Source organism: Mus musculus, chromosome 16 (genome assembly GCF_000001635.26).
Source record: "Mus musculus strain C57BL/6J chromosome 16, GRCm38.p6 C57BL/6J".
Lineage (NCBI taxonomy): Eukaryota > Metazoa > Chordata > Mammalia > Rodentia > Muridae > Mus > Mus musculus.
In genome coordinates, this window is record NC_000082.6 from 4,463,806 (window position 1) to 4,476,058 (window position 12,253).

Genomic DNA, 12,253 nt, shown 5'->3' on the forward strand with positions numbered 1-12,253 from the left:
GATTTCTTACTCCTTTCCCAAGACTGTGATTACGCTACGATACCCAGCAAAGGGAATGTCTGCAGGTGTAATTCGAGTTAGCAATCGGTTGACTTTGAGCTGACCCTAAGGAGGCCATCCAGACAGGTCATCTAAACACATGAACCCTCCAAAGCAGACCGTTTCTTCCAGAAGATATGAAACAAAGTGAGAGACTCAAGACATAAGGGAGGTTTAGCATGCAGTTTCTAGATAGCAGATGGAGAGGGATCACAAAGAGAAGGTGTGTGAGTGGCCTCTGGGAGCCTAGAACAACCCCAGATGACACACACCAGGAAAGCAGGGAGCTCAGGTTCTCAACCGCAAGGACATGAACTCCACCGTGGCTTCAGTGAGCTCAGCGGCAGGCCTGAGATGATTTCCCAGAGCTTCGACAACCGCCCAGACTGCACCCAAGTGGATTCTGTTTTGTGATGTCCAAAGCAGGGAACTCAAGCAAAAGTAAACTAAGCCCAGAGGCTTCTTATTTGTCTGTGGTGTTGATGGTGGGTGGCTGGTTTGTGTAGCCCAGGCCTGTCTTGAACTGTCTGACTGCTGTGGATAACTTTCAATTTATAACCTCTTGCCTTGACATCCTAGATTACAGGCATTTGCTACTGCACTCAATCTGTGCAGCACTGAGGCTCGAGACCAGGGTCCTTTGCATGCTGGGCACGCATTCCACCAGCTGAGTGCCATCCCTAGCCCACGCCTGGATTTCTGACCTCCAGAACCTTGATGTAACAAGTGGATGCCTTCTTTTAAGTTGCAGCGCTTGTGGCATTTTGTAATGCAGCAACGGGGCCAGAAAACTGCCTGGGTCAGAAAGGAGGCGGCTTGAGGAAAGAAACTGCCCACAGTCGCCTGTGTTTCCTCACACTTCCACCCCCACTAGACAGCATCCCCACCCTGCAGCTTCTGAGGATCACCCCACCTCTGCATGTCTTCCAGATCAGCGATTCTCTACCATGCCCTGGTCCTCTGCAAACGCTGCCTGCAACCGGGATTCCCTCAACCTCCAGTCACTATCTTAACCATTCTGTTAAAAATTGCTAACTCAGAAGCCATAACTTCCTTTATCTTGTTCCCCAAAGCACCCAGAACAGAGCTAAACACACTATAAATACAAGTCCTAAAAAAAAAAACAAAAAAAAAAAACCAAGTCTTTGTTAACAAAGCCATTTTCTTTGCTCCAGTGACCAGCAGGATCGACTAAGGTGTTCAGAAACTGTCTGGTTGTGGGTACACAGACCCTGGCTGCACAGCCACCTGGAATCAACAAATCTAATAGCACTCAGGTTCTGAAGTCAGCCTTATGCACAAGTCAGGCCTCCATTTCTTGGAATCGTGTCCTGGTTTTTCCATGTTAATTTACAAGTAGAATTTGCAAACAAAGAGGAAATGAGAAAGGGGGCAATGAGGAGTTCTCACAAGATGCAATAGCTGTATTTTGTTGAACAAAACTCTTACCTTGGATATCCATCATGTCCAGATACCAAGCTATTCCCTAGAGATAGAGAAATAGAACAGCGTGATCCCTACACCTGACCCACCATCCGATCACCCCCAGCATAGAAGGTGGGTGAATCTTTGACTACTGTTTAGGAGCCAGAGAAATGAATGACAACAGACTCAGGTCTTCTGCAGGCAGGTAGAGCTCCTTTTACATTCTAGCCTGCCCCTATGACTCTGTGTCTGTCTTCGGTGCCCCACCCTGGCTCCAATAACATGCACATGATGTCACTGTCTAGATGTACAACAGTCTTGGCAAAGCCCTGGAGCAGAGATTCAAAACTAAACCTATAGCATTTGTACAGACTCCAGTAGTCTGTAGGCTGTCACATTCTTTGTCTCATTTGATCCTCCCAGTAGCCCCACAGGTGGGTGGAACAGATACCATTATCTCCATGTTACAGGTAAGGAAACTAGGCTCAGAGTAGAAGGCCAACAAAGCAAAACATAACAATACATATTCTTTGGGCCAGCAAGATGGTTCAGCGGGTAAAGGCATTTACCACCAAGCTGGTTGACCTCAGTTCCTGACTCCCACAAGTTGTCCTCCAACTTCCACATACATTCCTTGTCATGTGTTTTACAGTATGTACATGCATGTATGTGTAGATACCCATCACACACACACACATAGACACACATACCATCTAGACGATGGAATAATGACTCAGCGATTCAGAACACATACTGCTCTTCCAGAGGACCTGAGTTCAATCTCCAGCACCCACATCAGGCAGCTCACAACCACCTGTAACTCTAGCTCCAGAGATAACTCACCAACTCTGGCATCTGAGGGCATCTGCACCAAGCTGTACCCTAGAAATAGACAAAAAAAAAAAAAAAAAAAAAAGCTGGTATGGTCCTTATGTTTGGACTGTACAAATGTGCACAAAATTAAACATAAACTTTAAAGACTGTGCCAGACATGGTGGGTGGTACATAGCTTTAATCCTAGCACTTGGGAGGCACAGGCAGGAGGATCTCTGTAAGTTCAAGGCTAGCCTGGTCTACATGATGAATTGAAGGACAATCAGTAGTTCCAACTACATAGAGAAATCCTGTCTCAAAACAAAATAAAACAAATGTAGGTTTAAAACAATAAAAAACAAACATGTTCTCTGACTATTTTTGATCTGCCCTTTGGGCATAAACAAAGACTCAATTATTTCAATTATTAGGTGTTAGTAGCTAGTGTGTGAGGGCTTTCTTTACAGAAAGGAAGGGCTGAGGATGTGGGGGTACAGAGAACCAGGGCTTGCTTAGCAGGAGGCATGAAGTAGTCTTTGCCTAATATAAAAATAAGGCCTTGTTTCCTAAAGAATTTACTTTTTTCTTATTTGCTCTATCAGGTTAGGGAGGCACCAATAATGTCACCAAAGAACCATCAGAACTTAGTGCCAATTCTCTGGCTCCATGCTGTAAGGAAAAGCCTTCTGGCCTCTCATACCCCATTAGTGTCCCTTTGGTTCTAAGAGGGCAAGACCAAGAGGAGACTGGACAGAACACTCATCTTGCATGTGTATACAAATCCTACTTTAAAGCCTTCTAATTTCATCTCTCTGTATCTTGAGGTTTGTTGTTGTTTGAGGGACTAGGAATCAAACCTAGCACTTGGCTCTGCCACCAAACTAAGTCTCCAACCACTTTTTATGTCTTCTGCCAGAAACTGGACCCAGAAAACGGGCATTCCGTTCTGGTTTTAGTGTTAATCTTACAGAACCAATGTTATATGGCTGAAGCACCAGGGAGAATGTAATCTAACTATTTTCATCCATTAAGCAAACAGTTTCGAGTGAAGATCCACTCTAGCCTCCTCAGAGAAATGAATCACACATTCGTCTTGTTAACGATCACCTCACCATCTAATGGAAATGGTGAAAGCACAAACACATGGATCAGCAAAGGGCTGGGAAGAATCAGAAGGAGAGGGATGAGTCTTCATGGAAAAACCAACAGAGGCTTTGGATGTCTGAGCCTCACAGAATGGACGGGAAATCTTGGTTTCTAGGGAATGCAGACTAAGGAAATAGGGTGAACAATTATGTAGCAGGGCCACAGCCCCATGGAGACCAGGTGGAGTGCCGCTACAGCTAATTGGATCCCGCTCAGACCTCTGAGGTTGATTTCCGTAGATCTAATTTGCAACTTGAGGAGACCAAAAGGCCTAACCTCTTTCTTCATTCTCAGATTCTGTGGTATTTGCAGTCAGTTCCACTCATGCCAAACTGTCTACTTTTCTGTGCTTTAATTGGTTTTCATGGTGTTGATATTACCAACTATAAAAAAATAATAACAGTGTCTCCTGGTTCCTTGAGAACACAGCCAAGGGGGTGTCTATATCTTACCCCAGCTGTGCACTATAATATCAATAATTAAATTAACCATGTGTTCTATTTTTCTCTTTGTTGCTGTGATAAAACATTCTAACCAAAAGCAACTTAGGGGAGAAAAGTATTTATTTCATCTTATGCTTCCAGGTCATCTACAAAGGAAAGCAGGATAGGAACTTGAGGGAGAACTCCTGGAGAGATGCTGCTTCCTGGCTTCTGCCTTCTTATGTAGCCTAAGACCACCTACTGAGACATGGTATCACCCACAGTGGACTTGGCCTCCCACATCAATTAACAATTAAAACAATCTCCACACATGCCCACAGGCCAATCTAATCTAGGCAATTTCCCAATCAAGGCTTTATTCTCAGATGCCTCAGGCTGTGTCAAACTGACAAGTAAGGCTAAGGTGGGCACCATAGGTAGCAAGAACCTATTTGTTGTTTGACTGCTAAGACTGTTGGCCCAAGTATCATTAGATGACAGCTTCGTGAACAAATAGAACAAGCAAGGGCGGCATGTGTCACCCCAGCCAAGAAGCAACAGTGAGGTACTAAGAAGCCGTGCACCTTTGATTTTCCCATTACACTTTATATAACTGATCTAAAGTTAAGCCAAGATGCTCAGACATGTCTGGTCACCATATTGGGCTGTCCTGAATTTCACCTTCTGATCCCTCTCTAGACTGAGATCCTAAACTTGGTTTTTAACCTAGTGTTGTCGAGTTCTTGCTTGTCAGCATCTTACAATGAAACCAGTGTCTCATCCTTCCTTTTGGAAAGAACAAGGACAGCAGAAATCTCATGACCAACCCAGAGAGTCCCGTTCCAATGCCAGGCAACAGAGCCATCACTGAAGGTATATATGAGAAGCTCTGAGACCAAAAATAAATAAATAATTTCCTGATTGATCGCCAAGGATCAGACTCTCTGAAGTATTGGTAAATAGAACAGGGAAATGGAATAGGTTCAAAATCCAAATAGGTCACAGACTACCATGATTGTTCTTGAAGCCATGATAGTCAGGTCAGGCTGCATTAGGAAGGGGCACATATACAAAATCCCAACAGAGGCAGCTAAGTTCAGGGGCTCAGAATATTGGTTTTAGATAATCCTGTGTATTCCACTCTTCTCTTCTAGCCCTGTAGTTAAGGTCCTCGATTTTTCTTTCCTATTATATTATATCTATCTATCTATCTATCTATCTATCTATCTATCTATCTATCTATCTGTAATTGTTGACTTTTCCAATTCATTCCCCCACACTTCTGTCATGGGGCTCTTTCTACAGCACAGATATAACTACATCTTTTCCTTAAACATGAAAACTAGGCAGGTTGACGTGCACCTGCAACCCCAGGTCAGGAGGCGGGGGGGGGGGGGGGGGGGGGGACCGTGCAAGGCCAACATAGACATAGAGATCTTATTTCAATTTCTTCTGAAAAAGGGAGCGAGGCCTCCTGATGTCTCTCAGTTAGCAGAGTCCTTTCATAGTATGTAAATGCACAGCACAAAAAGTATCAGTACTAATAATTCTAATATCAATAAAGCAGTTAGTTCAATGCCCTTCCTGTGCCCTCAGGAAAAGGCCCCAAATCTGCATCACCTACAAAGGCCCTTTTCTAGACCCTGATAGACCTTTAAGTCTGATCTCTCCTCACCCTCACCTCCTCCACATTTCCACTGGCACTATAGTACCCAACATCCCCCAGAGGCAAAGGAGACTTTGATCTTAGAGCCTAACTCAAGTGCCGTCTCGTCAATTAAATTCAGTCTCGCTTGCTCATTTCCACCCTGGGAAGGCACACTTAGTCTCTCCTGCGCTACAAAAAGTGCATTAGCATTTCATTTATTACTATAGCTTATATTTAGAGACTTGGGACACCACTGTAGCTGGGGAAAGGAGGGGTTTTTCCTTCATGTAACCCTTCTACCCTTAGCACAACGAACTGAAGGTGATTTTAAGAAAAGAGAAAAAAAAAAAAGAGTTAATGTCCTTCCCTCACGGAAGCAGTAAGCTCCTGGCAGAGCCCAAGTAAGAAGCTAAGTCCCCTGCTGTCCAGAAAGGGAACTCCTTTCTAGGCAGCTGTCTAACCGTGGCCCTCGCTGGTCTGGACTCTGACCCACCCGAATAGGGACCTTTGTGGTCTTGCAGGAACCCAAGCTGCTATCTCTAAGCTCTCAGCCTTCTCTGTCTCTCTAGAGAACTGTTTTGATTCCCAAGTGCTTTGAGCCGAACTGTAGGCGGTGACAAAAGCAGGTGACTCACCCCAGCCCACACCCATTCTCTGCCGCAGGGGCCCAGCATCTATCTGTCTTGGGAATTGGATATTCTGAATTGACTCAGGCCCCAGAGAAGGAGAGGTGAAGTTATGGGCAAGGCCTACCTCACCCTCAGTGATAAAATCAACAGAGATGCTTTTGCTATCTTTACAAACATAAAGGAGATTGCCTCAGAAAAGCTAGTGTATACTTTAGGGTGAAAGGTTACAACTACCGAACTGTTGGGCCCTATCTGTAGAGGAAACAAGCAAACTGTTCCTCCTGCTGGCTCACTGGTGTCTCTTCATCCCTCCAAATCTAAAGCTCTCAATGAAAGTACAAGGGCCTTCTTCCCCTCTTTCACCCTGGTCTCTACCAAGGCATTCAGTTTACCGTTGACTGTTGTTTTAAGAAAAGTTACCACATTAAAGGAAACTCTTCACTTGGTAGATTCTCCTGAATTAAAAAAGGAGGAGAAGGAGGAGGAGGAAGAGGAAGAGGAAGAAGAGGAGGAGGAGGAGGGTGGTTGCTGTTCCCAGAGGTCCCGAGTACAATTCCAGCAACCACATGGTGGCTCACAACCATCTGTAATGGGATCTGATGCCCTCTTCTGGGTATATATGAAGACAGAGTACTCATATAAATACAAATAAATAAATAAATATATTTTTAAAAAATGATTCAGATTTAGAAAGAAAGACAGAGAGAGAGAGAAAGGAAGGAAGGAAAGAAGGAAGGACACAACCCTTGGGTAAGGTGGAGGAGAAAGTTTATTATAGACATGGGAGAACATAGGCAGATGGAGACATCTGAGAGAGTCCAGAGTGAATATGCCATGTGGGGAAAGGGGAAGGGGATGGAAGGGGGAGAGAAGGGACATTAGCTAGAAGGGCAAAGGCACAAAAGGGGCAAGTGAGCAAAATGGCTGGATTACTTAGGGAAGAGCATCCCAGCCCCGTAGGCCGGAGAGTTCAGGATAGGGGGTGGAGTATGCCAGCCATGGACATGACACAAGGAAAGAGTTCTGAGTAGCCAGAGTACAAAATGATGAAAGATACACACTGCTCTGAATTCAGATCCCTGTCATGGGGCTTGTTCCAAACCGAGTCTAATAATTTTATTTTCTGATGAGGATGTTTGTGCATGGGCATGCAGGGACTGAGGGATGCTGGAGGACCCTGATGGCCAGTTCCGCTTTGATATGTTAAGTAGGCACCTCAGCGCTTTGTCCCAGGTTTGAAACTTAATACTGTCCACTACAAAAAGCTGAATGCATTTATTCTCCAGTGCTTACAAAGTGTAAGATCCTCTATTAGGAACTGGAGAGATCCACTAACAGTACATTCCCTACTTCAGCCCAACAAAGGAAGTAAGTTGCATATCCAAATTGCTATAACAGAAGGAAACTGTAGTAAATGCAGGGATGGCCCACAAAGCTGAACTTTTGACATTGGAAGCACATTGTCTTGTGCAAGGGGTCAACTGTGCTGAGTTTTAGAGAACTAGTTGGATGCTGGCATTATAAATAGGTGAGATGGCCTGTAAACAAAGAAGACACTGCCAAGAACGGTGCATAGTAGGATATACAACATACAGACCACAGACGGAGTCAAACATTAGGCAAACCCACAAATAAGGTTCAACAGCACATGCACTGTGCCCAAGACTTAAGGACACAGGCAATGGCACATGGCACAAGGAAAAAGTTCTGAATAGCCAGAGTACAAAATGAAACCAAACTCTAGCAACAGGGTTTATTCTGAATGAGAAGTGTGTCAAGTTGAGCCTTGAAGTAGCATGAGATCAATGCTGGCTGTATTAACATCTGTGGTTTTCAAATATTTCTATAACGGACTCAATAGGGTGTGCCTGAGGGTGTGTGTGTGTGTGTGTGTGTGTGTGTGTGCGCGCGCGCGCGCGCGCGCGCTCGAGTGTGTTTGTAAAAAGTGGGGAAGAGGCGGAGGAGCAGGAAGAGGAGGAGGAGGAAGGTATCCCAATAGGAGAGAGAGCAGGAAACAGAATGAATTAAAGGGAGGGAAGGCAGGGTGTGGGGGGGGGGGGGTGTCGTGGGGGGGGGTAATGTAAGTACAGTATACTCATGAATGAAATTCTCAAAATCATTTTTAAAAAATTAAATTTAAAAGTCTTAAATTTAGCCGTGTGGTGGTGGCGCACACCTTTAATCCCAGCACTTGGGAGGCAGAGGCAGGTGGATTTCTGAGTTCGAGGCCAGCCTGGTCTACAAAGTGAGTTCCAGGACAGCCAGGGCTACACAGAGAAACCCTGTCTCAAAAACAAAAAGCAAAAAACAACCCCCCCCAAAAAAGCCTTAAATTTAAATTAAAAAAAAAAAAAGTTCTATAGGCAGAGGCTGGCAAGGTAGACAGCTTAGCAGCTAGAGCAATTACTGCTCCTGTTGGGCAACTCCCAGCTCCTTGTAATTCCACATCTAAAGGATCCAATACCCTCTCTTGACCTCCCTGGGCACCCACACATGCATATGCACATATACTCACACAAATATGTACAAAGGGGACACAAGTAAATAAAAATGTTTAAATATAAATCATTTGTAATTATTTATATTTAAACATTTGCTCTCTAGGCAAAGTCCCTACTTTCTGCATAATGGACTGCTGTGGAATTAAATAAGTAATAGACACGAAGCATCTAGCACAGGGTGAGGCTTGAAGTACACAAACTGTAACTTCCTTTGATGAGGGGCTTAGATGGGGGAAAGGTTAGTGAGCCCTCTAGGAAAGAAGCAGTCAATAAAGATTCTGAAGAAGCCTGGGGGGAAGGGACCAATAATTTTAAAGCTCTTGACTCTACAACACACCATTTTAGGGGTGCTGGTAAAACTACCCACCAAACTGGTTGTTGCTTATCCCTGAGGAACTCAGTGTTCCTCCAGCAGCACCAGAAATGCAATTAGCAGAACTGAGCTCGTGGGTGGAACAGGGAGTCAGAGCTGAGCGGAGAGGAGAGGCAGCACCCTGGGTCCCTGCCCAGAGTGTGAAGGATCTCGGGAATGAGGAGGTGGGGAAAGATGGCTCCAGACAGAAGCACTTCAATTCCAAAAGCTCTCTTACACTAGGAAAACCAAACAGAAATCCAAGATACTTTTTCAGATTCCCAAACTTACTCTTTTAACCTAAAGATGGCCTATTCAAGCCATCAGGGGAAATGCCAACCCACGTGGGGCTTCATGCAGATGTCCTGTAGCTGCCCCTAGACAAGTCCCAGGAGTAAATAAAAAGAAAAGCAAAAGTCCTTTGGTGAGCGCTGCCATGTAATGTGGCTCTTTTGTTCTCCACAGACCTGCCCGGGAAGCCACACTTGAAGTCTCTGCCTCCTAGAGCTCGGTGAGCTAACCCTGACCCTGGTGGACCCTGACACACACTGCTCTGAATTCAGATCCCTGTCACAGGGCTTGTTCCAAACAGAATCGAATTAATTTTATTTCCTGATGAGGATGTCTGAAGGAGAGGGTGCCTCACACATGGTAATCAAGTGCTCTGCCTACATTCCAAGGCGATGACTGTTTGATTTGTTTTTGGTTTACCTACTTATTTTGAAACAGGGTCTCTATGTAGTCCAGCTGTCTTGGAACTCGCTATATATACTAGGCTGACCTCAAATTCACAAAACTCAGCCTGATTCTGCCTTCTCTTTCTTTAATTCTACTACTAAAGGCATGGGCTACCACAGCCAGTGCTGGCTTCTTGAGGAAACTACTACAGAATCTCTTATGTCCTTTCAGATCCTAAAATTGATGATTTGGGGAACAGCTCAAAGAATTCCAATGTAACCACAGTATTACCCCTGTATATATATCATATTATGGTATCCACAGTATTACCCCTGTATATTATATTACGGTATCCACAGTATTACCCCTGTATATATACATCATATTACGGTATCCACAGTATTGCCCCTGTATATATATATATATATATATTATAGTATCCTATAGCTGCCATTTCCATCTCACTGGGGGCAGGAGGAGCGGTGATTCCCCTCATACTGAAGTGGAGGAAAATAGCAGAGCTTCATTGTCTTTTGATTTGTTTTGGTTTTTTGAGATAAGAGCTTCTCTGTCCTGGAACCCTGTCTTAGTCAGGGTTTCTATTTCTGCACAAACCTCATGGCCACGAAAGGGTTTATTCGGCTTACTCTTCCACACTGCTGTTCATCACCAAAGGAAGTCAGGACTGGGAGTCAAGCAGGTCAGAAAGCAGGAGCTGATGCAGAGGCCATGGAGGGATGTTCATTACTGGCTTGCTTCCCCTGGCTTTTTTTTTTTTCAAAGATTTATTTATTCATTATATGTAAGTACACTGTAGCTGTCTTCAGACACTACAGAAGAGGGCGTCAGATCCTGTTACGGATGGTTGTGAGCCACCATGTGGTTGCTGGGATTTGAACTCCTGACCTTCGGAAGAGCAGTCGGGTGCTCTTACCCACTGAGCCATCTCACCAGCCCTCAGCCTGCTTTCTTATAGAACCAAGACTACCACACCAGACTCCAGACTGTGTCAACTCAAGTTGACACAAAACTAGCCAGTACAAACCCGATCTGTAGACCAGGCTGGCCAGAACTCACAAAGATCCACCTGCCTCTCAAGTGCTGGGATTAAAGACATGCGCCACCACTTTAGGCTAAAGCTTTGTGGCTAATGACAGAGGAGGTCAGCTTAAATTTCAAGCTCCTAGGATCATCTCTTAAAATCCTCACTTCCTGTTTTAGCTGGGGGCTGGCCCAGGAGAAAATAGCCCTCTAAAAACAGCAAGCACCAAATTCTCTAGGATGTACTGTCCACAGCATATAACTCTGAGCAAGTTCAAGGCCTCCTGGGTCCTAAATCAGAATTTTGCAGATCCTCTCAGGGCTTCAAAGTTGTCAGTTCCACAGCTTCCGAAGGGCAGAGCCTCAGCAACACCGGCCTTCAGGACACAGCCTTGTCCCCTGGGTAACTCGGCTGGCTTCAGGCTCCTAGACGTCCTCTGGCTGGAGGGTGAGGGGGACTGCTTGGAAGGGCCAGGTGCATCGGCCTCTTTAGCCTCACCGCTTGGTCTCCGGAGCTGCAAGGCGGCTGGCGCTGAGGTAATGGCGTGCAACTACCTCACGTCCCACTAGATCTCGGATACAAGACAGAGCTCGGACTCGGACACGAAGGAGTTGAGGGGACTTTGAGCCTCGAAAAGATCTTGGGACCGGCTGCCCAGTCACCGCCCACTCGAGACTCAGTGTAGACTCAGGAAGCACCGCGAGGTTCCACGTCTGCGCATGCGCTGTGCCAGCACGACAGCACCGAGAGATGGCCGCTAGGGAGCGCGACGGAGCAGTGCGGTCGTGCGCATGCGCACCAAGACTGCTGCCTTGTGAACTGCTTCCTGTGCCTGAGACCCAGCTTGCAACCCTCTCTGTGGCTGGTGCCTGTAGGGCCACGGCCAGTGGCTGCACCGTAGGTGGTGACCCCCACCTCAGGAAGACAAATTTGAGTGAATGAAAAGCCTGGCTTGAGAGACGTTCAGTGAGGAGCTCCACTCCCCCCACTTTCAGGACCCGGGTTCAGAACTGGCCTCACTTTCCTCATTAAGATCAGGAGCCGAACTGGGGAAGAAGGCCAAGGCCAGGCACAGCCACAGGGTTTCCGGTAGTGATAGAGGAACCAGATTTGGCCACAGACAGGATGCCAGTTGCAACCCATGCATTCCAGAAGTGCATCTCTCCACCTGTGGCCTTGCGGAATGGGGAGGTGGAGGACCAACAGCAGTCCCATGTCCTCACAGGGCCGCAGGGGCAGAAACACATCACAACATCGCATCCTTGCTTTCACAAACACTGCCAGGTGTTAACTGGCTTCGTGAGGTGGAATATGCCAAAATGTCACAGAAACCAGAGACGGGGCGTGGACTGGGCTTTTTTAGTGCCTATGTGGATGCAAGGTCCAACCAGGTCTTACAGACAGGGCCAGGCTGATAGACTAAGCTTCTCCAGGTCCTTAGCTCTTAGGAATGGGACAGAGTTAAGGGAAGACAGCAGGCCCAGGGGCAGGCAGGAAACTCCTGCTGGATCTTCAGTTTCTTCATGCTGTCCTCTGCCCAGGAACTTTAAGTGGCCTA